Below are 10,180 nucleotides of genomic sequence, written 5' to 3'. Positions count from 1 at the left end.
CTCGTCGGGCACCTCCAGAGACAGCGGGAACGGGAGCGTGCTGCGGAGAAGGAAAATTCCAGGGGGTGGGTGCCAAGAAATTTGTCCTTCCCTTGCCCTGTGCTCTGCACTTAGCAATGGGTCAAGTGCAGAAGTTTCCTGGGGACCCTGGGAAATGATGCCGGGTCTGCTAAGAAAAGTGGGGCCAAGGGAGCAGGACCTGGGTCTGCGAGCGTGGGAGAAACAAGGGCCGGGTCATCCTCTGCTTCCAGGAGGGAGGGCAGCAGGAAAGGCCACGGACTAAAGCACTGAAGTGCCGTTCCCCAGGGAGCCCCTGCCCAGCACTGAACTTGCTTGTGCACTTGCTGTCCCTTTGCCAGCGGAGCCGAAGCGTCGGGTGCGGGTGCCGGGGGGATGGAGCTGCCAAGGACAAACTGGGAGGGTGTTTGCGAAGGAAGGGGGGAGAAGGAGCTCTTGATGTGCTTTTTTTACTTCTTCATCCCACAGAATTGCCACGAGAGGAAATACTTCAGAGGGGCTTCCCTCCAGCTAAGCCCTGAATGTGCCAGGAGGTTTCAGCCGGGAGGAAAGGAGCTGTGGAAGAAAAGCAGCCTAAAAATAGCCAGCGGGGATCATCAGGTTTTCCAGCCAAGAAGAACAAGGAGAGAGATGAGGGAATCGGGTTCCAATTCCTAATGATTTGGTGGGTGCAGGAATGATTTGTGTGTGTTTTCCAGTCCCTTTTGATTCCTGAGATGATTTTAAAATGATGGCTTTAGCAATCAACTAAATCGGAGATGTTGTTTTTGAGAGGAAATGATGCCAAATAAATGCAGAGTTTTGGGTCAGTTTTTGGGATGATTTGAGTCAGTTTTTGGGGTCAGTTTGGGTCATTGTTTGGGGTGATTTGGGTCAGTTTTGGGTCAGCTTTTGGGGTGATTGGGGTCAGTTTTGGGTCAGCTTTTGGGATGATTTGGGTCAGGTTTTGGGGTCAGTTTTGGGTCAGCTTTTGGGGTGATTTGGGTCGGTTTGGGGTCAATTTTTGGGGAGCACTGGGTGTTACTGGTGGTTGTTGGGGAGCACTGGGTGTTTACTGGGGAGCACTGGGTGTTACTGGGGGTTGTTGAGGAGCACTGGGTGTTACTGGGGTGCACTGGGGAGCACCGGGTGTTACTGAGGGTTGTTGGGGAGCACTGGGTGTTACTGGGAGCACTGGGTTGTTACTGAGGGTTGTTGGGGAGCACTGGGTGTTACTGGGGAGCACTGGGAGAGCAAATGAAAAATAAAGGGAATAAAAAATAACCGAAATAAAAAGGAAATATAAAATAGAAAAGAAAATTAAAAAAAAAAAAAGGCAAAAAAACTAAAAAGGAAATAAAATGAAAATGAAATAAAAGAGAAAAAAAAACCAAAAACCCCCCTTCTTGGGCACCCCGTTGCCTCTCCTCCCCCCCTCCCCCCCGAACCGTAAATTGCGGGGTCATCACCCCTCAAATGTGAGAAGGGGACCCCAAAATGTGGGTGAGGGAACCCCAGGGAGCCGAAAAAGTGGAGGGGGAGCCGCAGTAAGAAAGCGAAGCCGGGCGGTCGGGCGGCGGGGTGGGGGGGGGAGCCAAGGTGGCGACGCCGGCGCGTGCGCAGTCGTTGGAAAGACGCCGGCGATCACGTGGTAACTGAGGGCAGCCAGGAGAGGGACCGGCGACGCATGCGCGGTGGCTCTCGTGCCGGTGCAGCGCTCCCTGGTCGAGTTAAGGGCCGGTTCCGGCGGCAGGGCGGGACTCGCGGTCTCCCGTCCCTCCCGGGGTGTGTGTGGGGGGAATAACATGAAGATTTTTTGGGGTGAAAGCGCAGAAATTAGCGAGGAGGGACGCTAATTTGGGTAAACCCGGTCCCCGGAAGTAGAGAGCGACCGGAAGTCCTCCAAAGCCCCGGCCCGGAAGTCCGCCAAGCCCACAGTAAAGATGGCGCCGCCAGGACCGGAACGACCACACTAAAGATGGCGGCCCCGGCCCGGAAGTTCGCCAAGCCCACAGTAAAGATGGCGCCACCAGGACCGGAACGACCACACTAAAGATGGCGGCCCCGGCCCGGAAGTCCGCCCCGAGGCCACACTCAAGATGGCGCCGCCAAAACCGGAACTTAGCCGAGGCCACTCTAAAGATGGCGGCGAGAGGCCCCCTCGCTTTAGAGAGGCGTTTATCCTGTTGCCTGACCTCCGCCGCCACCCGGACCCCCGCCCCGCGCCCGCAGCGCCGTCTCGCCGCGCCGCTTCCCGCTGTGGGGACAAGGCGGGGCGCTCGGCGGCGCCGGGCGCGGGCGGCAGGTTCGTGGGCGGCGGCAGGCACCGGCGACGGCAGCCCCCTCTCGGCGCCGCGGAGCGCGGCGGTCGCCGCGAGAAGCCCAGGCAACGCCCCCCTTCCGCTCCGCTCCGCTCCCGCTCCCGCCCCCGTCCCCGCCCCGCTCGGTCCCGCCGTGGCCTGGAGATGCTGTCGGGGCTGCGCCGCCGCCTTCCCCCCCTGGAAGCGACCCACGGCGGCAGATCCGACGGAGATCGTCCCCGGGGTAACCTGGGCGCTGTGGGGGGGCGCGGCGGTGGGGGGGCGCGGCGGTGGGGGGGCGCGGCGGGGGGGCGCGGCCGCTCTTCTGCCTCTCCCGCGGCCATCGGCGACCGCAGGCAGGGGAAGCGACAGGCAAGTTTCTCGCCTCTGCGGAGAAACTTGCACCTGCGTGCCGCCGCAGGGCCGGGTTCGGATGTGCCCTGGCATTGCGCCCCCCCCTCCCCCGCGGGGAGGGTCTGCGCTGCCTCGGGGCCCCTGTCTGTGCTGCCGGGAGAGAGAAATCCTTTGGGAAGCTGGGCTGGAAACAGCAACTCTGTGAATTGCTCAGCTTTTCCTAGGCAAGGGCAGGTTTTAGGGAACAAAGGCCCGTACTCGCGAAAGGCGCCGCGGGTCTCGCCAAGGGGTGGGGGGGGGCGCGCGGCTGCGGCGCCGCGCGCGGCTGCAGTGCCGCTCCCGGCCGTGTCCGCCAGGCGGCGACTGTGAGGCGGGGCCCGGCGCTCGGGGGCGCTCTCGCAAGCGACGCCCCCGGGAAAGCGGCGGGGTTTGGGCGCTGCCGGCCTTCCCCCGCAGTGCCCGGGCTGGCCCGGCGCCTGGCAAAACCTCTGAGGGAAAAGGCAAGCAACAGCTGCGCTTGTTCTGCCCTTTCTTTAGCCAGGGACTGGAACACAGACAAAATCGAGGGGCTCTTTGACCTGTGCAGGCTCCGAGCATTTTTCAGCCTTCCCTAGCAGGGCATTCTCACCCTCTGAAAAGCTGAAAGGCTTTAACAGCTGGAGACGCGCCTGCAGCTGTGCAGATTAATGTAGTTTCTTTGAGGAAACGAAGGGGAAGTTTTCCTGTTGTGAGCCTAAATACCGAGTCTACTCTGCTTTTTCAATCAGGTGACGAAGCTTATGGAAAAAAAGACCAAAGGCCTCGAGGTGAGTACATTCTACCGAGTTCTGCTTTTCTGGGATCGGTTTGGGAAAATCACGTGAAATTCTAAAAAGCTTCTCTCCGTGTTTTCTAGTTGTTTTTTCAGCCTTGGTCTAAGTTTCCTGTAGAAAAGGGCATAGAATTATTAGAACAGACAAACTAGACCTTCTCGGGAGAGATGGAAGAAAAGGCTGCTGATTGCAGTTCTGCTTTTCTTGTCTTCCCTTCGACTGTCATTTTCTCTCCCCTGCTGTTCAAATAGGCAGCAATTAATTGCTCTGCTGAAGAGTTTGCTGTGCTAAGTGTCTGTCAAATTGACGCCTTCAACTCAAGACAGCACCTGCTCCTTAGTTACAAAAAGTTCCTCCCAGGAAATTTCCAGGCGTGCCCATAAATCTCCTCGCTGTTTGTTTGGGAGAACAGGGTTTTCTCGTCTGTAACAGAATAGTCGTGGCATTTGCTATTGAATGCTGGTGGCAATCTAGTCAGAAGAGGACCCCGTGCTTCACTAATTTTGCCTTTTTGTTGTTGGGGGTGACTTCTTCCCAGGGATGTTCTTCTTGATCCCCCGGGGCAAAGGGAGGTGTCAGCGTCAGGAGCCATCCTAACTGGGGCCCTGGTAGGTCAGTGCTTTTTGTGTGACTGGACGGTGAAGCTGTCTGTGGGAATGACCTGGCTAGTGCTCAGTGTAGTCCTAATTAAGGTGTCTTTTACTCCGTGTTCCCAGGCTCCCTGTTTTCCTTCGGTCGCCGTGGGTGTGCCGGACGCCTCTGGCAGGACTAACCCTGTGGCTTTTATGTCCAACGTGCTGTGCTGTGTGTGCCTGCAGGTAAGAAAAGCTGGGAGTGCAGTCCCTCTGCTTTGATTGCTGTGTCTCTTGGGTAGTGATTTTGGAAGCGGCGCCCGCGCAGAGCGAGGCGTTGGCCGGGCCGGCGCCTGAAGCGCTCGGGGCCGCCGGGCAGGGCAGTGCCCGGCTGGTGGGTGCCTGGCAGAGAGAAGAGCCTGGCCCTGGGAAGGCAGGAGCCTGGTCTCGAGCTGCTCTGGACCGCTGTGGGGATGAGTTTGAAGTTTTGGGATCGCTTGTTTCTGTCCCTACCTTCCCACTGAAAACAATAACTTAAGAAGTTCTCCTCTGGACTGGTCCAGAGAAATTGTGGAGTCTCCATCCCTGGAGATGCTTAAAACACTTTTGCTCAGGCAAAGTTGTGAGCAACCTCTTCTGCCTAATCCCGCTTTTTGAGCAGGAGAGACTGGACTAGATGATCTCCAGAGGTATTGTCCAACCCCCACCATTCTGTCCTTCTGTAAAGGGGCTTTGCACTGCCCTTTGGAACTGTAATCTGTTGATGACCTGTGTTGAGGTCACGCTGCAGCTTGTTACACTGCAGCTTGTCACACTGAATGGCAGCCTGAATAATTTAATATTGAACTGTGATTAATCACAAGATGAAAGCTCAGATAGGCTGGTAAGAGGCAGTGTTCTTTGCTGCAGCATTTCCCACCTGAGGTAATTTTCCTTGTTCTGAAAGTGTCAAGTACAGTTGGGCAATGTACTGCATAGGAAGAAGGGAAAGAATCTCCAAAGCAAATAAATGAACAAAAAAACCCTTTATATTTGCTTGTGCAAGAAGAAGATTGTTATTCCACTCAACCAGGTTTTGAGAGGACAAATTAATTGTTTCTCTGACAACAGTATACACTGGAGGCTGTTAATGATCCCATAGTCTGTGCTAAAGGTTTTAGCTGATTGTGTTTGTCATCAGCTTTTACTAAAGAAAAAGCAAGCCTTCTCGGCTGTGTGGATATTACAGGAACGAAATGATTCCATTCATGTAGATAATGATAACAGAGCCAAACCAAAACTATTGTGAGTGTCCTATGTGGAACAATATACAGAATTTCAAAAGGGATTGTAGTGGTCCCATATACAGAACTAACATACTTCCTGTTCCTTATTTGCTGATCAGGTCATGTTTATCTGCCTGTCAGGACTGTTGGAGCACTGGATGGAGAGCAGGTCATATGAGGAGGATTACGGAGTAAAAGGCAGCTTGTACTGAAGTGCAGGGAAAGTATAAATATTTATATATATTGGCACAGCGCCTGGCCTTAATGCTTAAAATCCTTTGGAGAGCTGTCTGCATATTTACTGTATTAATGATCAAATGCAAGGCTGTGTTGGGAAAGGTCTTCCATTTGGAAGTCAGTAGTTGAGACTGTCTTGCCTATGAAAAAGAGGGAGAATTTTCGTTAGAGGGTGTAGGATTCTGGCTGGTAATAGTCTTAATTCAAGGTATTTTTAGAGAATTGATTTAATACAAGCAGAACAAATGGCCAGAAGTGTAATGAGAGACAAGTTGAAATTAGAAAGTAGATGTGCATTTTGAATGTATTGTCATAGCAACTGATTAAATTCTCCCTCTCTTGCTGTTCTGGGGACCTTTTAAATGTGCTTTGGCTAAATAAAAAGTTAGACTATTAGACTATTTCAGAGCCAAAAGGTCAGTTCTTGTTGTCTCTTTTGCACTTTAATTCTAGTACACTGATACTTGCTAACCACGTATAACCCTAGATGCAGAATGAGAAGTTGGGTTATTAACAATAAACAAGTAAACAGCAGAAAGACTTGACCTTTCTTTTGAATTGCCCTACAGTGTTACAAAATACCAAACAAACCTCCTTCCCCAAAGAAACGCCCCCCAAAATGCCCCAACAACTCACCAAACACAAAATCACCGACAACCAAAAAGCAGAAGTAACAAACATGAACAGCAAGTGGAGGAAGAGTTTGAAAGCGGGCTGGACAGAAGCAGAAGTGTTACTGCCCACTCTTAGGCCACTGTGCTGATTAAATGGGTGTTGTTAGGTTTAGATTAGTAGTTCGTTGTTGTTGGGTTTTTCGGTGGTGTTGATTTTTTTTGTTGTCGTTGTGGGGGATTGTTTGTTTGTTTGTTTTTATTTTGGTTTTTTTTCTGTATTAAAAATCTGGCTCAGTTACTCTCTAGTTCTGGTGTGTTCTCTTTTCCAGGTGGTTGGTGTTTCTGCAGTGTTTGGCACAGGACTGGGGGAGATTTTTACCCAGCTTTCTAAAGCTGTAGATGAATAGGAGAGGTAAGGGGATAACTTCTGGTCCGCGACCCAGTGACCACTTCCTGAAGGTCCTGATTCATGAGTCTGCTCCTTTGATTTGAAGGAGTGCACAGTTGCCATAGCCAAGGTAGCTTAGGGTGTCCAGTATCAGCATAAAAAGCAGCAGTAAAAAGGAACTATTCAGAGATGAATTTTTGTGCTGTTCCGTGAAAAAGTAAAAGCTATCTGTGCCAGCAAGTCGGTGAAGTAATTTTTTTCTTGTAGTTCCATACCAAGTTTTGAATTGTTGCTGTTTTAATGAAGTATGTTCATTGATTTTGCATCCATTGGTTTCAGAATCCAAATCTGGGGAAAAAAGTACTGTCTTTCTGAAATGTCTCTCAAACATGAAAGCCTAGAGAAAACTTTTTTTTGTGAGTAAAAAGAAGCCTCCAGGATGATCCTTATGCAATACAAATCATGTGTTTTTCAGACTGAATGCACTCCCTTTATTCACCTTTTCAGAGAGTATCGGCCAGAATACGAGCGCCTGAGAAAAACACTGGTAAGTGTTTTTAGCTGTTTTACACCTGAACAGTGTATCTTGGGTCACTTTTGTGCACACAATTGCCTTTATGTTGAGAGGGTCTAACATTTCATTTACTAGTCGTACTCACTGTGGGAAAACTCCTGTCCTGAAGGAGTCCACCATTTGCCTTTTTTTTCCTAGATGTGGTGGAGCATATCTTTACAAAACTAAAGATTTTGTAAAACAGATGTTGCTCACTGGTTTAGTGCTAGTATTTGAGCTAATTGTGTGAAAATGATTGGGAAATAAGATTGTGTCTTCCATTCAGATGGACAGAGAGTTCTTAAAAATAAATTTCCAAAGGGATTTGTTGAGACTATCCCTGTATCTTCCTGCACCAGTGAAGAGTACTAGTTTGACTTAGTAAGAAAGACTGAATTGCAGTGCCAAAATCAGTAGCTCTGCTCACCTTGAGTTCTGGCTGTCCAAAGGACAGTTCTCTGCAGGCACAGCTACACAGAGTTTGGCTTCCCGGCGCTGCTGAAAACGTCCTAGAATCCCACCTGACTGGAGGTTGCTTTCCATGCTTAGTCAGAAGTTCTGTGTAACCTGAGTTGAAATGTAAGACCTGCGTAGTGACTTCTGCTCTCTGACTGGGGGACAGGCTGCTGGGTTTGGGTGAGGTTTCTCTTCTCCTGATGTTTTAAATGTTCTCAGAATCCACATGTAAATCTTTGTCTACGGGAGAAAGCTCAAAATAAACAAAAGAGAGAGCAGCTGGAACACTTGTGGAAGGACATGGGCAGCGTGTGTGTGCAGGGCAGCACACTGGCAGGTACCTCCCCAGGAAGATAAAGTTTACTGCAGAAGTTTTCTGAAGAGTTTGCCTCGTGAAGTAGTACAGCGCTTCTTTGTCCTCACAGCAGAAATGTGAAAGCAGCTCCATGTTAGAGGAGCAGGGCTTTAGTTCCTGTGGGATTGGTCACACTCAGCTCGTCCTGTGTCAGTCACAGGTTTGGAAGAAACCCCGCTGTGTAGCTAAAGCAGTGGACCTACTAGAAATAATGAAATACTTTAGAAAAGGCGAAACAGTCAGATCAGAATATGAGAAAGCTCTGCTGTTGGCTGCACTGTTCCTTAGATGAGGCGAGTAGGTGCTGATGGAGTCTGTCCTGTGTCTGGGATCCACAAGCAGCTTTCTGTCCCCTTAGAGCAGGTGTTCATTGCTGGGTTTCTGTGCAGATAGAAACCTTACCTTTAGCAAGCTGCTGTGCTGTGTGTGCCTGCAGGTAAGAAAAGCTGGGAGTGCAGTCCCTCTGCTTTGATTGCTGTGTCCCTTTGGTAGTGATTTTGGAGGGGAATCCCAGAGCCATTTGGTTTGAAGGGGACCTTCAAAGGCCAGCCTGTCTTCCGTGGGCAGGGACACCTTCCACTGTCCCCGGTTGCTCCGAGTCCCGTCCAGCCTGGCCTGGAACACGTGCAGGGATGGGGCAGGCTCAGCTTCCCTGTGCAGTGTGCTCTAATATCTCTCCACTGGCATCCTGAAAAATGTTGTCAGCGTGTTTTGTTGGCCGACGGTAAGCAGGACCTGGGTGAAAAGGACATTCTCTGAGGTGCTGGGAGAAGGAGGACTCGTGCGGGCACCTCCAGAGACAGCGGGAACGGGAGCGTGCTGCGGAGAAGGAAAATTCCAGGGGGTGGGTGCCAAGAAATTTGTCCTTCCCTTGCCCTGTGCTCTGCACTTAGCAATGGGTCAAGTGCAGAAGTTTCCTGGGGACCCTGGGAAATGATGCCGGGTCTGCTAAGAAAAGTGGGGCCAAGGGAGCAGGACCTGGGTCTGCGAGCGTGGGAGAAACAAGGGCCGGGTCATCCTCTGCTTCCAGGAGGGAGGGCAGCAGGAAAGGCCACGGACTAAAGCACTGAAGTGCCGTTCCCCAGGGAGCCCCTGCCCAGCACTGAACTTGCTTGTGCACTTGCTGTCCCTTTGCCAGCGGAGCCGAAGCGTCGGGTGCGGGTGCCGGGGGGATGGAGCTGCCAAGGACAAACTGGGAGGGTGTTTGCGAAGGAAGGGGGGAGAAGGAGCTCTTGATGTGCTTTTTTTACTTCTTCATCCCACAGAATTGCCACGAGAGGAAATACTTCAGAGGGGCTTCCCTCCAGCTAAGCCCTGAATGTGCCAGGAGGTTTCAGCCGGGAGGAAAGGAGCTGTGGAAGAAAAGCAGCCTAAAAATAGCCAGCGGGGATCATCAGGTTTTCCAGCCAAGAAGAACAAGGAGAGAGATGAGGGAATCGGGTTCCAATTCCTAATGATTTGGTGGGTGCAGGAATGATTTGTGTGTGTTTTCCAGTCCCTTTTGATTCCTGAGATGATTTTAAAATGATGGCTTTAGCAATCAACTAAATCGGAGATGTTGTTTTTGAGAGGAAATGATGCCAAATAAATGCAGAGTTTTGGGTCAGTTTTTGGGATGATTTGAGTCAGTTTTTGGGGTCAGTTTGGGGTCATTGTTTGGGGTGATTTGGGTCAGTTTTGGGTCAGCTTTTGGGGGGGTGATTGGGGTCAGTTTTGGGTCAGCTTTTGGGATGATTTGGGTCAGGTTTTGGGGTCAGTTTTGGGTCAGCTTTTGGGGTGATTTGGGTCGGTTTGGGGTCAATTTTTGGGGAGCACTGGGTGTTACTGGTGGTTGTTGGGGAGCACTGGGTGTTTACTGGGGAGCACTGGGTGTTACTGGGGGTTGTTGAGGAGCACTGGGTGTTACTGGGGTGCACTGGGGAGCACCGGGTGTTACTGAGGGTTGTTGGGGAGCACTGGGTGTTACTGGGGAGCACTGGGTGTTACTGAGGGTTGTTGGGGAGCACTGGGTGTTACTGGGGAGCACTGGGAGAGCAAATGAAAAATAAAGGGAATAAAAAATAACCGAAATAAAAAAGGAAATATAAAATAGAAAAGAAAATTAAAAAAAAAAAAAAGGCAAAAAAAATAAAAAGGAAATAAAATGAAAATGAAATAAAAGAGAAAAAAAAACCAAAAACCCCCCTTCTTGGGCACCCCGTTGCCTCTCCTCCCCCCCTCCCCCCCGAACCGTAAATTGCGGGGTCATCACCCCTCAAATGTGAGAAGGGGACCCCA

At 51.0% G+C, this 10,180-nt stretch overlaps 2 long non-coding RNA genes across 4 annotated transcripts; both read left to right on the top strand.

The window, feature by feature from the left end:
- Positions 1-50: 50 nt before the first annotated feature.
- On the top strand, positions 51-9,640 carry LOC135408851 (uncharacterized). Its single transcript, XR_010427875.1, has 3 exons — positions 51-65; positions 487-973; positions 9,626-9,640. It is a non-coding gene; the product is annotated as an uncharacterized LOC135408851 (long non-coding RNA).
- On the top strand, positions 4,133-9,512 carry LOC135408850 (uncharacterized). 3 transcript variants are annotated; one of them, XR_010427872.1, is made up of 4 exons: positions 4,133-4,281; positions 6,481-6,563; positions 7,015-7,086; positions 9,169-9,512. It is a non-coding gene; the product is annotated as an uncharacterized LOC135408850 (long non-coding RNA). The 3 variants fall into 3 exon arrangements; XR_010427874.1 differs by lacking the exons at positions 4,133-4,281; positions 6,481-6,563; positions 7,015-7,086 and adding exons at positions 8,041-8,339; positions 8,636-8,747; XR_010427873.1 differs by lacking the exons at positions 4,133-4,281; positions 6,481-6,563; positions 7,015-7,086 and adding an exon at positions 8,350-8,747.
- Positions 9,641-10,180: the final 540 nt, after the last annotated feature.

Source organism: Pseudopipra pipra, unplaced genomic scaffold, assembly GCF_036250125.1.
Source record: "Pseudopipra pipra isolate bDixPip1 unplaced genomic scaffold, bDixPip1.hap1 HAP1_SCAFFOLD_69, whole genome shotgun sequence".
Classification (NCBI taxonomy): domain Eukaryota; kingdom Metazoa; phylum Chordata; class Aves; order Passeriformes; family Pipridae; genus Pseudopipra; species Pseudopipra pipra.
The sequence above is the reverse complement of the archived record's forward strand: the minus strand, read 5'-3'. Positions and strand labels throughout refer to the sequence as shown.